The sequence below is a fragment of the Anser anser genome, assembly GCF_964211835.1.
Source record: "Anser anser genome assembly, chromosome: 1".
In the NCBI taxonomy this organism is placed as follows: Eukaryota; Metazoa; Chordata; class Aves; order Anseriformes; family Anatidae; genus Anser; species Anser anser.
The window spans coordinates 51,590,537-51,605,981 of NC_139720.1; the positions used below are offsets into that span (position 1 = coordinate 51,590,537).

General features: G+C 39.2%; 1 protein-coding gene across 9 annotated transcripts in view; it reads left to right on the forward strand.

Moving 5' to 3' along the window:
- MGAT4C (MGAT4 family member C) overlaps positions 1–15,445 on the forward strand; it is a 427,868-nt gene that overhangs the window by 283,630 nt on the left and 128,793 nt on the right. The window lies entirely within an intron of this gene.

The following is a 15,445-nucleotide window of genomic DNA, read 5'->3' on the forward strand; positions in this document are numbered from 1 at the left end:
AAAAAAAAAAAAAAAGGTTTGGAATACAGTTTAATCATTGAATCTATTACTGTGTTGTTGCTTTTCTTTTTTTTTTTTTTTCCCCCCTCAGGAAAATAAATTGTTTCTGTGAAGTATATTCAGAGATATTATATGTGAAATTCATACTTGCTTTAAGGAAACATGCATGCATGCTCCATGATAATGCTTCTATAACTGGAAAGACTGAATTTGGTAAATATAAACAATATGGTAAATAATATTGAGAACCTCCTTCTCTTTCAAGCAATCATATTTTTATTTGAAAAGAAGTAAAATTAAATATTATATATATGTATATATTACTTTAAGGCAAAAAGTACAAATGTTTGGTCTATGAAGACAAAGGTTCAAGAAACCTGAGCCAGTGAGGCTTCAGGTGAAGCTCTGCTTCATTTATTCTGAGTCAAAAAAAAAGAATATAATCTTGTTTAAACAAGTGCCACCTGTATGCATTTTCAGTCAGTTGTACTGTTGTGTAGACCTAAGGTTTGTGGGTTTGTTTGTTTGTTTGTTTGTGTGTGTGTTTTTGTTTTTTTAATTTTATTTTGAAATTACACAACTTTTCTCTAAGTGCATGAAGAGGTAGAATTTTGTCAATTAAAAACTCACTGTGTTTTTTGTGACCTGCTTAAAGGTACTGGTAAAATAGAAAACCCCTCTTTCTAAACTGATCGTTATTTGTTATTTTTTATGCACATTAATATATTGTCATGAGATATGATTATTGACCTGTGTCCAGTTAATTATCTCATCTACACTGTTCGCACCGACAAGATACAGCCTAAGTATATAAAAAGGAAACAGAAGAGTGCAGCAAACATACAGACGAACTGAAGAGAGATTTTTCTTTTTCCTTTGTAAGTGGGTCTTTCATTTATGAACAGGTTGTGGGGTGCAACAGGGGAGTCTCAGTGTGGTGGCATATGAGAGGGAAACTCTTCATAAGAGGGTTAAAGTCTTTAATTTGTTATGGAAAATGTATCTAGTCAGATCCAACAGCTGGAAAGATTCAAGGCTGCTGCCACTCCGAGTCCTCAGGCCCAGCCAGTAGCAAGGCTGAAGATGCATTCCCAGCGGGCACAGGCACACAGAGCAAACCTATATACCACATATGCATATATATGCAGCTGGCCACACAGACCACACAGGCAGATACTCAGAGCACTTACGTGAATACAGACAACACCAATGGCCTCATCCTGCTCCCCTTCCGGATGAGCAGGATGGATGTCCACTAGTGATAATACCCATGTGCGATGTGAGTGTCTCCAGCAGCAGGGTTCAGTATGTCAGCCCAGCAGCTGTCCTTGGATCCCAGTCCCCCTAGCTGTCAGTATCCTATGCTCTCACCCGCATAAACACACAGGTGCTCTCACAATCAAGACAGGCCTTCTGAGACCTTCACCTACTCCCTGCTCCCAGACCACATCACCTGCTCACCAGCTTGGTCCTCAATGTTACACCCACATTTGCGCTCCTGGTTGTGCTATAGCCAGGCTGGCCCTCCAGGTCTGACACCAGCTGCTGCTCTCCTAGTCCTGTGTGCACGGGTAGCATGGAACAGAGAGTCCTCTCCTAGGAAGTGGGCAGAAAGGAGTTTGGAAAGGTAGGAAAGACTGTGCTGACGAGGTGCAGGACACAGCCAGGTAAGCATACTGCCTGGCAAACTGCTTACACATGACTGGCTCTTTTTATCCTCTTAGCCCTCTCTTTTCCCATACTTGGTCCACCCCAGATCATCTATACCTCTTCCTTTTCCTGCATTTGGTTCCTCCCCTAAACATCCCATGAGTCCTGTGCAATCCTGAACAGTTTTCATCTGCTACCTGTGATTCTGTGATAATGTGTCCTCCTGGGCAGAGACCCCTTTTACTCTGAAATGTGATCTGGAGAAAAGCTGTTTTGATGACTCATCTTGATGGGATCCAGGCCTGGATAAGGAGGCTGAGGATTTCCTGGAACAGCCTTGGTAGAGGCCTGGACAAGGTATTTTTTTCCTTAGGAGTCCTTCCTTTGTGATTCTGTGGAATCCATGTGGAATCCACGAGGAAATGGTTGGCGACCTGCTACAACACTTAGATGTACGCAAGTCAATGGGGCCGGATGGGATCCACCCAAGGGTACTGAGAGAACTGGTGGAAGAGCTGGCCAAGCTGCTTTCTATCATTTATCAGCAGTCCTGGCTATCAGGGGCGGTCCCAGTTGGCTGGCGGCTAGCAAATATGACGCCCATCTACAAGAAGGGCCAGAAGGTAGATCCGGCCTGTTAGTTTGACCTCAGTGCCAGGGAAGCTCATAAAGCAGATTATCTTGAGTGTCATCACGTGGCACTTGCAGGACAAGCAGGCGATCAGGCCCAATCAGCATGGGTTTATGAAAGGCAGGTCCTGCTTGATGAACCTGATCTCCTTCTATGACAAAGTGACACACTTAGTGGATGAGGGAAGGGCTGTGGATGTGGTATACCTTCATTTCAGTAAGGCTTTTGACACCATTTCCCACAGCATTCTCCTCGAGAAACTGGCTGCTCATGGCTTGGACTGGTGTACATTTCGTTGGGTTAAAAACTGGCTGGATAGCTGGGCCCAAAGAGTCATGGTGAATGGAGTTAAATCCAGTTGGAGGCTGGTCCCTAGTGGAGTCCCCCAGGGCTCAGTAGTAGGGCCAGTTCTCTTTAATATCTTTATCGATGACCTGGATGAGGGGATCGAGTGCACCCTCAGTAAGTTTGCTGATGACACCAAGTTAGGTGTGTGTGTTGATCTGCGCTAGGGTAGGAAGGCTCTGCAGGATGATCTGGATAGGCTGGACTGATGGGCTGAGGTCAACTGCATGATGTTCAACAAGGCCAAGTGCCGGGTCCTGCACCTGGGGCGCAACAACCCCAAGCAGCGCTACAGGCTGGGAGATGAGTGGCTGGAAAGCTGCCTGGCAGAGAAGGACCTGGGAATACTGGTTGATAGGCAGCTGAATATGAGCCAACAGTGTGCTCAGGTGGCCAAGAAGGCCAACAGCATCCTGGCTTGCATAGGAAACAGTGTGGCCAGCAGGGCTAGGGAAGTGATTGTCCCCCTTTACTCAGCTTTGGTGAGGCCGCACCTCGAGTACTGTGTTCAGTTTTGGGCCCCTCGCTACAAGAAGGACATCGAGGTGCTCGAGTGAGTCCAAAGAAAGGCAACAAAGCTGGTGAGGGGTCTAGAGAACAAGTCTTACAAGGAGAAGCTGAGGGAGCTGGGATTGTTCAGCCTGGAGAAGAGGAGGCTCGGGGGCGACCTTATCACACTCTATAGATACCTTAAAGGAGGCTGTAGAGAGGTGGGGGTTGGTCTATTCTCCCACGTGCCTGGTGACAGAACGAGGGGGAATGGGCTAAAGTTGCACCAGGGGAGGTTTGGGTTGAATATTAGGAAGAACCTCTTTACTGAAAGGGTTGTTAGGCACTGGAATGAGCTGCCCAGGGGAGTGGTTTAGTCACCATCCCTGGAGGTCTTTAAAAGACGTTTAGATGTAGAGTTTATTGATATGGTCTAGTGAAGGACTTGTTAGTGTTAGGTCAGGGGTTGAACTAGGTGATCTTGGAGGTCTCTTTCAACCTAGGTGATTCTGTGATTCTGTGATTTTGGGTTCCCCTCTTTCTATTTTGCCCCATGCCCTTCTGTGCTTGTAGATTGGCCTTTGACTAGCCTATGGCTCTTGGAATGGGCCCTGGAGAAGCCCAGAATAATATTATTTGGGATCCCTTTCCTACCATTACCTCTCTGAACTCCTTTGTGGATGTGCAGATGAGCTTTCATCACATGCCCTAACAGAATTTGATCATGTTTCTGAATTCTGTAGACTTGTTACCAATCTTCCATGTTTTCAGAAGAGGCTTCCTTCAGAGCTCTCCTAGAGGCTCCATGGGGGAATTGCCTCTTCTCAACCTGGTGAGTGCCTGTAGGACAGTAACAGAAAGAGTATAAATTTAGCCTTATCCCAAGAGGACTGCTTCCTTTTGTTCTCATAGTTGGGTATCTGTATTTGATGTGCAATGTTCTGAGCAGATTTTCTGATGCAATTTGCAGTTGCTAAATTATAGTATTATCTGAGAATTTCCAGTGATTAAATTAAATTCTATGTAAATTTGAATATAATTCTTAGTAGGCAGTACTAAGAAGTCTAAGAGGTCCTAAGATGTCTTTTAATATGAGAAACCATTTTTTGGGTTGTGCTATCATGCTTTTCAATGTATCAGGGATTCAATTAGATAAATGATTACTTAAAGAAAATTATGTACCCATTTATGATTTACTACATGAATATTTGATTTATTGAATCCATCTGAGAGAGATTTTATGTAGATAATATGTATGTCCTAGAACATCATTTACTGTATGAATCAAGTTCCAGGGTCACTAGCACACAGTCTGTTCCACCTGTATTATATTCTCAACTTTAAAACTGAACAATATTTTTTCTGTTGGGTTTTAATGGCAGTTTCACATAGGAGCAATGACTACGCTGAATCAGAAGCATACTACTCGTGCATTTAACATACAAATCATTTTTGTCACAAACAATTTAGAATGTAAGCAACATGCCTTATAAAGTCATATTTACTTGCCTGTTGTAATGAATGCTTCATAATGAATATCTCTGAAGGTAATAAGACCTACACATGAAATTTTGAAAAAAAAAAAAAACAACTTCCAAAACTAGATATCATTAATGGATGTTACTTACTGATTGATTACTTTTGGAATTAAATAAATATCTATACAATATATTCATACTCCTTTAAGCAGGAAAAAAAAAAAAAAAAAGAAAAGTTCAGCATCTACCTGTAGCATCCCTTTGTGCAGACATGTAAGATCTGTAATAAAAGTGTTTTTTTTTAAAAAAAAAAGTAATATCTTCAAAAATTTGACTTATTTGTATCCATCTGTAGATAACTGTGGTTTGAAGTACTTCCTCTATTGAAAAACATTCTTCTGACAGGCAGCTCAAGTTCCATGAAGACAAGTGCAATAACTGAATTATTACTGTTTGAAAAAAAAAAAAAAAATTAAAAAAAAATGAAGGCAAGAGGACAGGGATGGCAGTGGAAGTAACTCTTTAATTTTTCCAAGTTAAAATTGTTGAATAAATACACAACAGCTTATTTAATGAAAAAAAAAAAAGTGCTAACATGAAAAGAACATAACTCTGTGATCTTTAAATACTACTTTTTCCTATGTCTTCTTATTCAGCTTTGCAGGATGCCACATATATGAGCCTAAATTTACAGGAGAATCAACATTTTATACCATTTATGGGATGGTATATGGTAATGTGAAAAGAACTTAGGGTAAACTCTCAGGTAAATTCAGTATAAACACAGTAATCAGACTGCATTTAAATTATGAGAATGAGAGGGGCTACCAGAATTTTAAATATTATCTTAAAGATTTTGGAAAGTCTTGCATAGAATCCCATCTCCTTTGACTGAAGATATACTTTATCTTTGAAATATCATGGATTCATGACAGGTAGAGATACACCATGAGTGTTTTTTTTTTTCAATTTCAAAGAAGAAAGATGCAGTGCTTTTTTTCACATCTGATTTGCTTACTTCTGCTTGGTAAACATTTTCAAATATGTAACACATTCAGAAAGTAGGCAATTACCATAAAGTGACTGGAAATCCCGTGACCAGTATGCTTTTCCTATAGGCTCTGACTTCACCTTTATATAAAAGCAGAAATCCCATAATATATAAGACACCTTATGCTTGCACTATTTGAGGTTCCTGTTAAACTGAGAGCCTAAGTTGGTATGCCAATGACATAATTGCTCTGACTCCATGTTCAGATCCTGTGGTTACCCAGTATATAATGCACACAGATAGCATTCACTAACAGGCTGTGTCTGCACATGTGAAAGGTGTGTGACTTTCTGAGTCATTTTTGTTCTTGCATGTGAAACATGTTCTTTTACATTTTCACCATGTGAAAATTCTCTGCAAGCAGTATTTGCACAACTTAAAAGCACAAAGCTACTGTATATTAGCTAATACACACCATGGATAGTAGAACTAGAGAAAACTATCAGTCAACATCCATGTTCAACACCCCAGTCAGACTACTCATGTGTCTTTGCTGGATAGGCAGTTGTTATTTAAGTGGGAAAGTGCTAGCTTTTGCTGCTCCTTTGAACAAGCTGACCCTTGATTTTACGGAGTTGCCACCTTCTGATTCCCAGGTTCTGTATAGTTTTTGCTTTTTTCCCTTAAGGCTTTTGTCTTTACATGTCAGTATGTTTTTTTGTTTGTTTGTTTGTTTTTCCTGAATCACTGGGTTGTTAAATATTACCTTCTCAGCAATTTCATATCTGCAGTTTTGTTGTGGTTTTTTTGCTTGTTTTCACCTTTAATATTTTTAGCTCAAGTGCTGTCTCTCAGAATAGCAACAGATTTCTCTGTAAAATTGAATGAAGGTTGTTCATGTAGACTGCAATAAACTAAGACTTCGATCTCAGGTGTTTGAGCAACTGGGAGGTGGATTATTGGTTTTCACTGAGTAAATGTCCAGGAGACCACAGTCATGCTTTCAAAATGGGAAAATGATTAATAAATTTCAAGCCATTAGTATATCAAAAAGCTACTGAGGAATGGTGATAATGGAGATGCAGCAGCACCATATCATCAGTGTATGAAGCTAGGATTCCCAGCAGGATTTTCTCCAAGATGATAAGCAGAGGAGTAAACCTAACTCCTAGCATGTGGTACAACAGTACTTTGCAAATATGCAGTGCATATGTTCAGCTAAGGGCAGGATTGTGCCCTTCATGTACTAAGGGAAAAGACAGGTTCATGTAGCTGCTGCTCAAGGGACTAGGGAATTTGTATAGGTATAGTTCTAAGTCCACAGAACTACCCTAAATTTCTTTTTAACCACATATCAAGTATTTCACTAGTTATCAAAAAGTTTTAGTCCTATAATTGTAAATCATCATGAAAGTGAGAATGCCGAGGGCTACAGATTTTTTCATGCAATGGTTTCAAAAGTCTAGAACAACTCCTGACTGAGAATGCTAGTGAAAAATGGCAGACATTGGTGGTTAAATTAGCATATTGTATCTAAGTTCCGAATCAGTGTATTCGTTGTATCAGCTATAAGCATGAAAAAAGAGTACTTTCTGGGTGCTCTTTCTCATCCATGAATTTTTGTGACTTAACTTTCCCCCAGAGGTGGATACTGGGGAGAGTACTATTTAATGTCCTTTACTGAAAGCCTAAAATATGAGATGAAATGTACTCAGCAAGTTCATGAATAATACCATATTACAGAGAAGTGGTGACTAAACTGAAGAGTGGGGCTGCTATTCTAAGAACATCAACTGGCTGCAAAAAGAGGGTGGCAGAAATCACTTACTGTTTTTTTATTAAAGGAAATATACATGCTGCATTTATGATTAAATAGTCCCATTAATTATGGAATAATTCATTACGGACTAGACAGGATGGGTTCTGACTAGGTAATGTGGCTGTCACTCTTCCTCCGAAGAAGAAGAGGGAGAGAAGAAAGTATGCTGGAAAAAAAAAAAAAAAAAAAAAAAAAAAAGCTCACAGGCTGAGATAAGGATGATTTAATTAAAGGGGAAAGGAAGAGGGAAGGAAAGAAAAAAGAAAAGATTAAAAAAAAAGGTCACACAGAAGCACAGAGAGAGAAAGAGAAACAAATCTCTACTTCTCATCAATGAGTGATGTTCAGCCATGTGCCAGGAAACGGGGCTTCAATATGCTTAGTGGTTGTTTGGGAGGACAGACATTTTCATAACGAGAGCCACCCCTCTCCTTCCCCTTTCCCACCTTTTATTGGTGAGTGCGACACCATATGGTATGAGATATGCCTTTGTGTGGCTTAGGTAAGTTCCCCCGGTGATGTGCCCTCCCCACCTCTTGCCCACCCACAGCCTCCTGGCCTACTGGTTCTTAGGGGGGGTGGGGGGGTTGGAGGGTTGAAGGGTTGGGGGGGTTGGTGCTGTGAGAGCATTGCACAACAGTAGACAAAGCATGGGTGTAATGCCAGTGCTGTTCTAGCTACAAATGAAGAGCTGCAGGGAAAGTTAACTCCACCCAGTACAGGTAACAATCAGTATTACAGAAAAAGATGTGGTGGACCACAAGTGGAAGGTGAGCCAGCAAGGCACCCATGAAGCAAAGTGGGTGGCCGCCTACGTCCTGGACTGTTCTGGCAAGTTCCCAGCCAGCAGATCCAGGGCAGTGATCCTTCCCCTTTGTTCTGCACTTGTGAGACCTCATCTAGAGAACTGTGTCCAGGCTTGGGCTCCAGAGTGAGTCCAGCAGAAGGTCACTGAGATGGTGGGAGGCAGGAGCACCTGACATACAAGACTGAGAACTGCATCTGTTCAGTGAAAAGAAGAGAATCATAGAATCATAGAATATCCCGAGTTGGAAGGGACCCATAAGGATCATCAAGTCCAACTCCTGGCACCGCACAGGTCTGCCCAAAAGTTTAGACCATGTGACTAAGTGCACAGTCCAATCTCTTCTTAAATTCAGACAGGCTTGGTGCAGTGACTACTTCACTGGGGAGCCTGTTCCAGTGTGCGACCACCCTCTCGGTGAAGAACCTCTTCCTGATGTCCAGCCTAAACTTCCCCTCCCTCAGCTTCACACCATTCCCACGGGTCCTGTCACTGGTGATAACAAAATAGGTCACCTGCCTCTCCATTCCCCCTCACGAGGAAGTTGTAGACTGTGATGAGGTCCCCCCTCAGCCTCCTCTTCTCCAGGCTGAACAGGCCCAGTGACCTCAGCCTCTCCTCATACGTCTTACCCTCTAGGCCCTTCACCACCTTCGTCGCCCTCCTCTGGACACTCTCCAACAGTTTAATGTCCTTTTTGTACTGTGGTGCCCAGAACTGCACACAGTACTCGAGGTGAGGCCGCACCAGCACAGAGTAGAGCGGGACAATCACTTCCCTTGACCGACTAGCAATGCCGTGCTTGATGCAACCCAGGATACGGTTGGCCCTCCAACCTTCCTGAGAAGGCTCAGCAGAGGTCGTATTGCTACCTGACTTGCTACCTAGCAGAGCCAGACATGTCTCAGAGGGGCACAATGGAAGGATGGGAGGCAGCAATGGGGACAAGCTGGAACATGGTGAATTCCACGTAGATGTTTGGAAAAAAATATATATATTATGAGGGTCATGAGTGTAAATATCATGAGGGTGATCAAATTCTTTAAGAGGTTGCCCATAGAGTTTGTGGAGTCTCTGTCCTTGCAGGTATTCAAAACTCAGTTGGTCATGGCTGTGAGCAACTTAACTGTAGTTGGCTATTCCTTTCAGCAAAGTATTGAACCAAATGAAGTCACTTACAACCTACATAATTCTATGATTATTTGATTCTAACATTTTAACTACTTTATATTCATATACATTCATGTATATGCATGTATCTAAATATACAATTCTACTGTTCTTCATTGTCTAGACAAAGTTCTGGCATCTAAGCTTAAAAAAGGAAGCTTATGCAGGAAGCTTAAAAAAGTCTTTAGTTACTCACCCAAATTTCACTCACCCCAAATATGCGGAAAAGACATGTTATGGCAGTGTATGTTCTTTCTTGCTGCTGTTTCAAACACTTTCTGCGGGTTATCATAGGTGCTTCATGGTATAAAGACTCACATTTTACATAAATGAATGCTTCCTATAATTCATACTTTGTAATCTTTGTAACAGTACTCTATGGAACAAAACAATTTCTCAGCCCCGGTACCTTTTCCTCCAATATATATTTTGTTTGTACTATTTTTTTTTTTTTACTGTCAAAAAAGCCCTCTGTTCTATATGTTAGGAAAGCATGCAGTCAGTCACTCTTCAACTTACAGCAGATTTCCTGTATTTGGAAAAGGTTGTTATTTTAAACATAATCATTCTATAACCAAATAAGCTTTTTTATTGTTGATGATTTTGTTGATTTGTTGGTTTTGTTTTCTGTAAACTCCAGAGAAACTGTTTCTCTGAACTAACCTATGTATCACGGCTAGTAGTAGGCAGCTACCTTAATTTGATAATGAAATTTTAAACTTATCTTTATTTCAGTAGGGATTGAAAACCCTGTTTCAGGAAACCTCAAAACTCTCAAAATTCATTGCTATGACATTTCCCAGTTGGACCAAAGTTTAATATGTTTGTATCGCGTTGTAAGTAGTGAAAGGAAATCTGATTTCCTGCACTCCAGAGTGACTCTAAAAATTAATGAGGCTGAATATTTTGTGAGCAGGAACATAATTTGTCCAAGTGTCCCAATGAATATGAACTGAAAACTGTTTTTCTTCTGAAGATTTAGGAATTGAGATATGAATAAAATATGTGCAAACAGAAATAGAATACGCTTAGGTTTTTAGACATAATATAAAGCTCGTTTCTTCTTCTCTGACACCAGAATATTAAAGTAATTATGACAGAAAAAAGAAGACAACATATGTATTCAATGTGGAAGTATAACAGACAGTATTCTGTATTTCAATAAGAAAATGTATTTGCTTATCACCAGAACACGAAAATAAAACATAATTTAACAGTTGAAACCAAATTCTACTTCCATTGGAAATGAGCTTCAGTATACACTAAAGGATTTTATTTTTTTTCCCGCAGAAAGCACTTATATATATATATACACATATATGTATATCAGAGAAGTTTAAGAACATCTTTCTTTGACCTTTTTCTCAGATTAAAGTCATTGAAATGAATTGTGTTATTCAGTATATTGACTGCAAGTTGAAATACTTGCATCATTGAATTTTCCATTTAATAGTGCCTTTAGTACATTCTTAGTGAAGTTTTAACTAGCACATTTTTGTTATATTCCTGAATGACACTGTTGCAAACATTTTTGAGATGAAGAATAAATTAAATATTATGAGATGGAGGATATCCTAGAACAAATATTACAGATTATGTAGATGGTAAGGACGGTTTTCTAAGTAAGTGTCAATTTAGATTGTCATTTTGCAAGAAAATTAAATTCAGGTATATCAGTTAAAGTCTTCCTTGAATAAGAAATAAAGAAAATATGGTCTATGCAACTTATATAACTTGTACTTCATTAATTGACACATTTTCACAGATTTAAAATAATCTTCCAGATTTGAGTTGTTCATATGTTTTTATTATTTATGAATATATTTAATAGATAATTGAGTTTGGGTGTAGGAATCCTTTAGCACCTTATTCCCTTCTGTTGAGTATACATCACTTTGGTATCTGCTCTGATATCCATGTGTTTTTTAACTGTCAGGTATAGCATGCAGAGGAAAGAGGGTGCCTCAAAGATTCTTAATGAATTTGTATGCTCTTTCTTCAGCCACACATAGAAGAACCCTTTTTTCCTCTACAGTACAACTAATCTTAAATTTGTTTTTGTGTTGCTATGTAACAAAAATAGACATTAGCTATTTTGGAAATATGTACATATTCATCTAATATGAAAAATAAAATGAATTTCTAGTGTAGCTTTATCCTGTGCAGAACTGACATTTTAGATAATAATGACTTCCATAACCTCATCTTTTTCTACTAAGACATAAATATGTAATTGGAGAATAAAAATAATACAGAAGTTAATATTGTAAAGATATACATGTATCTTTAATAGTTTGAAAAACAGGCACAATATATTGAAAGAATTCATTAAATCTAAAGTATGTGTTCAGATGTCTTACTTTGTTTGTCTCAAAAAAAAAAATCATTCAAGGTAGGAATGTGTGAATGACCTGTTGTACTAAAAGCATAACTGATACTGTTGCAACCTTATGAAAGAAGTGACGATTTGGACCAGAATATGATTGTATTTTGCCTTAAATTTTTCTTCTGATATGCTGCTAAATCTTACCACATAATAAGCGCTGTAAGCACTGGGCCTCCATCTGTGGAAGAGGCGAACAATTAATGTGATGGATCAGAAGAGTTCTCAGAGTCCCCAGTCTGCCTCAGTATCAGGACCTCATTGCAGGACCTACTTAATGAAGATTAAAAAGGTTTGGTAGGGGTGAGGAAGGAAGAAGAAATCTTCATTCTGTCTTTTAAGATGGGATTTGACTGTTAACCTCATTGCGAATTTTGAAAACTGGTTTTCAGTGTCATATATATAGAACTATCTTTGCAATAAATGAATTTCAGAAATGTATAAATATTATATATATATATATATTAAATTAAAGCAACAGTGTTTTTTGTGGATCCTAAAATCAACTTAGAGTAGCGATGGCCTTACTCAGGAGAGATGGAGTTTTCACTCTAATCATAATCCATCTGATAATCAATTATATCTTTTGGTACTTGAGTGAAATTTGTGTGTGTGTCCTACTCAGGACTGACTTTGTTTGTGAATGAAGTAGAGAAATGTCATTGGGTTGTGTATGTTCCAAAGATTAAATTAATATCTGAACAGTATTATGAAATATATGTATATATATGTAAGGTGTATGTAGTAAATTCTGGTATTACTATTTGACAGGATTATATACAAAACTGGGAGGCAGAAGTAAGTCAGTCTCTGAAATTTTATATAAATTGCTTCTGGATACTTGTCTTTTTTAACTATCCAGAATATTGGCAATTTTCTGCAGGACATTGCAAACCCAGATTTTCAATTTTTGACTTCAGTTATGTGTCATTTCTGAATTTAATTAGGAATGAATTTTGTCAGGAATGCTTTATGAAGCCATTATTTTTATTGATAGAAAATATATAATGGAAATAAAAGATTTTGATGACCAATTTAGTTGAAAACCTATATTAAACCAGGTTTTACCTGACTACTTCCAAAATGGTTACACAAAAGGGTTGCACACTGCAGAATTTATTTATTTATTTGTTTAGTTTGAGTATATCTGGCTTGTTGGTAGCGTTTGTGAGGGGAACACACAGATGTACGTACTACAGTAGTGCTTGGTGGTAAATGAGCTCTGGGTGACTATCTACTGCAGTCACTATGGAATTGATACTATGAGACTTTTTATTCTAAATGGATCGGCTATAGATGTTGGAAGGAGCACAAATTCTTCAGGAACAAATGGAAACTGCTAGCCTGAACATGAGCAGGCAGTGTGCCCAGGTGGACAAGAAACCGCACTCTACCGGTACCTTAAAGGAGGCTGTAGAGAGGTGAGGGTTGGTCTTTTCTCCCATGTGCCTGGTGACAGAATGAGGGGGAATGGGCTAAAGTTGTGACAGGGGAGGTTTAGGTTGGATATTAGGAAGAACTTCTTTACCGAAAGGGTTGTTAGGCATTGGAATAGGCTGCCCAGGGAAGTGGTTCAGTCACCATCCCTAGAGGTCTTTAAAAGACATTTAGATGTAGAGCTTAGTGATATGGTTTAGTGGAGGACTTGTTAGTGTTAGGTCAGAGGTTGGACTCGGTGATCTTGGAGGTCTCTTCCAACCTAGATGATTCTGTGATTCTGTGAAAGCCAGTGGCATCTTGGCTTGTATCAGGTACTGTAGCCAGCAGGACCAGGAATTTGATCGTCCCCCTGTACTCTGCTCTGGTGAGGCCACACCTCGAGTACTGTGTTCAGTTTTTGACCCCTCACTACAAGAAAGACATCGAGGCCTTGGAACCTTGTCCAGAGAAGGCCTATGAAGCTGGTGAAGGGCCTGGAACACATGTCCTGTAAGGAGCGGCTGAGGGAACTGGGATTGTTTAGTCTGGAGAAAAGGAGTTTCAGGGGAGACCATATTGCTCTGTACAACTACATGAAAGGAACTTGTGAGGAGCTGGGGGTCAGCCTCTTCTTGCAGATAACTAGTGATAGGACTAGAGGGAATGCCCTCAAGTTGCTCCAGAGGAGTTTAGTTTGGAAATTAGGAGACATTCTGAGACACTTTCTCAGAAAGAGCAGTCAGGCATTGGAATGGGTTGCCCAGGGCAATGGTGGAGTCACCGTCCCTGGGGATGTTTAAGGAGAGGTTGGACTTGGTGCTTAGGGACATGGTTTAGTGGGTGACATTGGTGGTAGGGGGACAGCTGGACCAGATGATCTTGGAGGTCTTTTCCAACCTTAATAATTCTGTGATTCTATGATTCTGTTTTAGTCCTTTATTTCCTTAACATTTTGTCTTTTGTGACTTTGAAGGTCATCTGTGACCTCAAAGTTCTAGAGTCCTCTAGAGACTACACAGTGAAGTAATCTTATTGTCTTCTTGCATTTTCATAATATTAAAACAGCAGACCCCCACTTCAGTGTGATTGCTTTCTTGACTAGCAGACCATGTTCCTACTTTATTGTTACCAGAAAACCTCACTCGTTCAGACTAATGACTGAGAAACTCATTATGAGTTATTGGATGTGAAAGCTGGTCAGGCAAACAAGGCTAGCCTTCCATTTCCCAAACACAAAGTGAACTTGATTCACTCATCTGTAATAAATATTCTTAAACTAATTTTCTTAAGTTCAGAAAATGGAGTCAGAATTGGAACAGACTGACAATGATTTTTAAAAAAATCACTGGAGGAAAAGAAACAGTGTAAAGAGGATGAGTACATGTGTATAAGACTGTGTGAATATTTGTTATGATCAGTGCGGCAGGCTCACATACATCATTAGAAATTAAAGCTGAGGTTTGTAGTGGTAGAATTTGCATGGCTCTGCTGTTATAACTTATTTCTCATGTTGTTATAGTGCACAGGAGTCCAGTGAAAGACTCCAAATGAGTTTTGTTCTCTATTACACAGCACAAAAAGAGACTCTTAGTCCTCATTTATTTCATTATGAATTGATTAACAAGATTCTACATATTTATAAAGTTTTAATGTAAAAGTGATTTTAACTATTTCTGATTATTACAATATGCTACTAAGTTAATGATGAAACATTTTGTTAGGATTAATGACAACTAGCTGTCACTCTATTCCAAGACCTCATGGGAACTGGAAACCAGCAGACATTTTTCAATGCTAATTAGAAATGAATCTTCCTTTCCAATCTCACAATAAACCACTGTTTTTATTTATTTATTTATTTATTTATTGTCACTAGCTCATTTAAAATAGAATTGAAGGAAAGAGATTTGTCAGTGCTCTCGTTATTGCATGATTGTTCATCTTCTACTTCAGCACTAGGAAAAAGAAAAAGAAAAAAAAAGAAAAAAAAGAAAAAAAAAGAAAAGAAACAACAGGCAAAACTATAAAGAAAGTAACTCCAACAATTTCAGCAAACACACTTTTCTTTCCTTAGAGTTAAACCAGGTGGGCAGGCTCCTTCCCTGCTTCAAAGAAAGTCTAATGTTTGCAATTAGTTTGAATTCCTCCTGTCACCAGTTTATTCTGTGAGTCATAAGTCTCCCTCACAACAATCTGTTATCAAATCAGTGGCAATATTTTTGTTGTTGTTGTTGTCGTTGTTGCTGTTCTGTTTTGTTTTCTTTT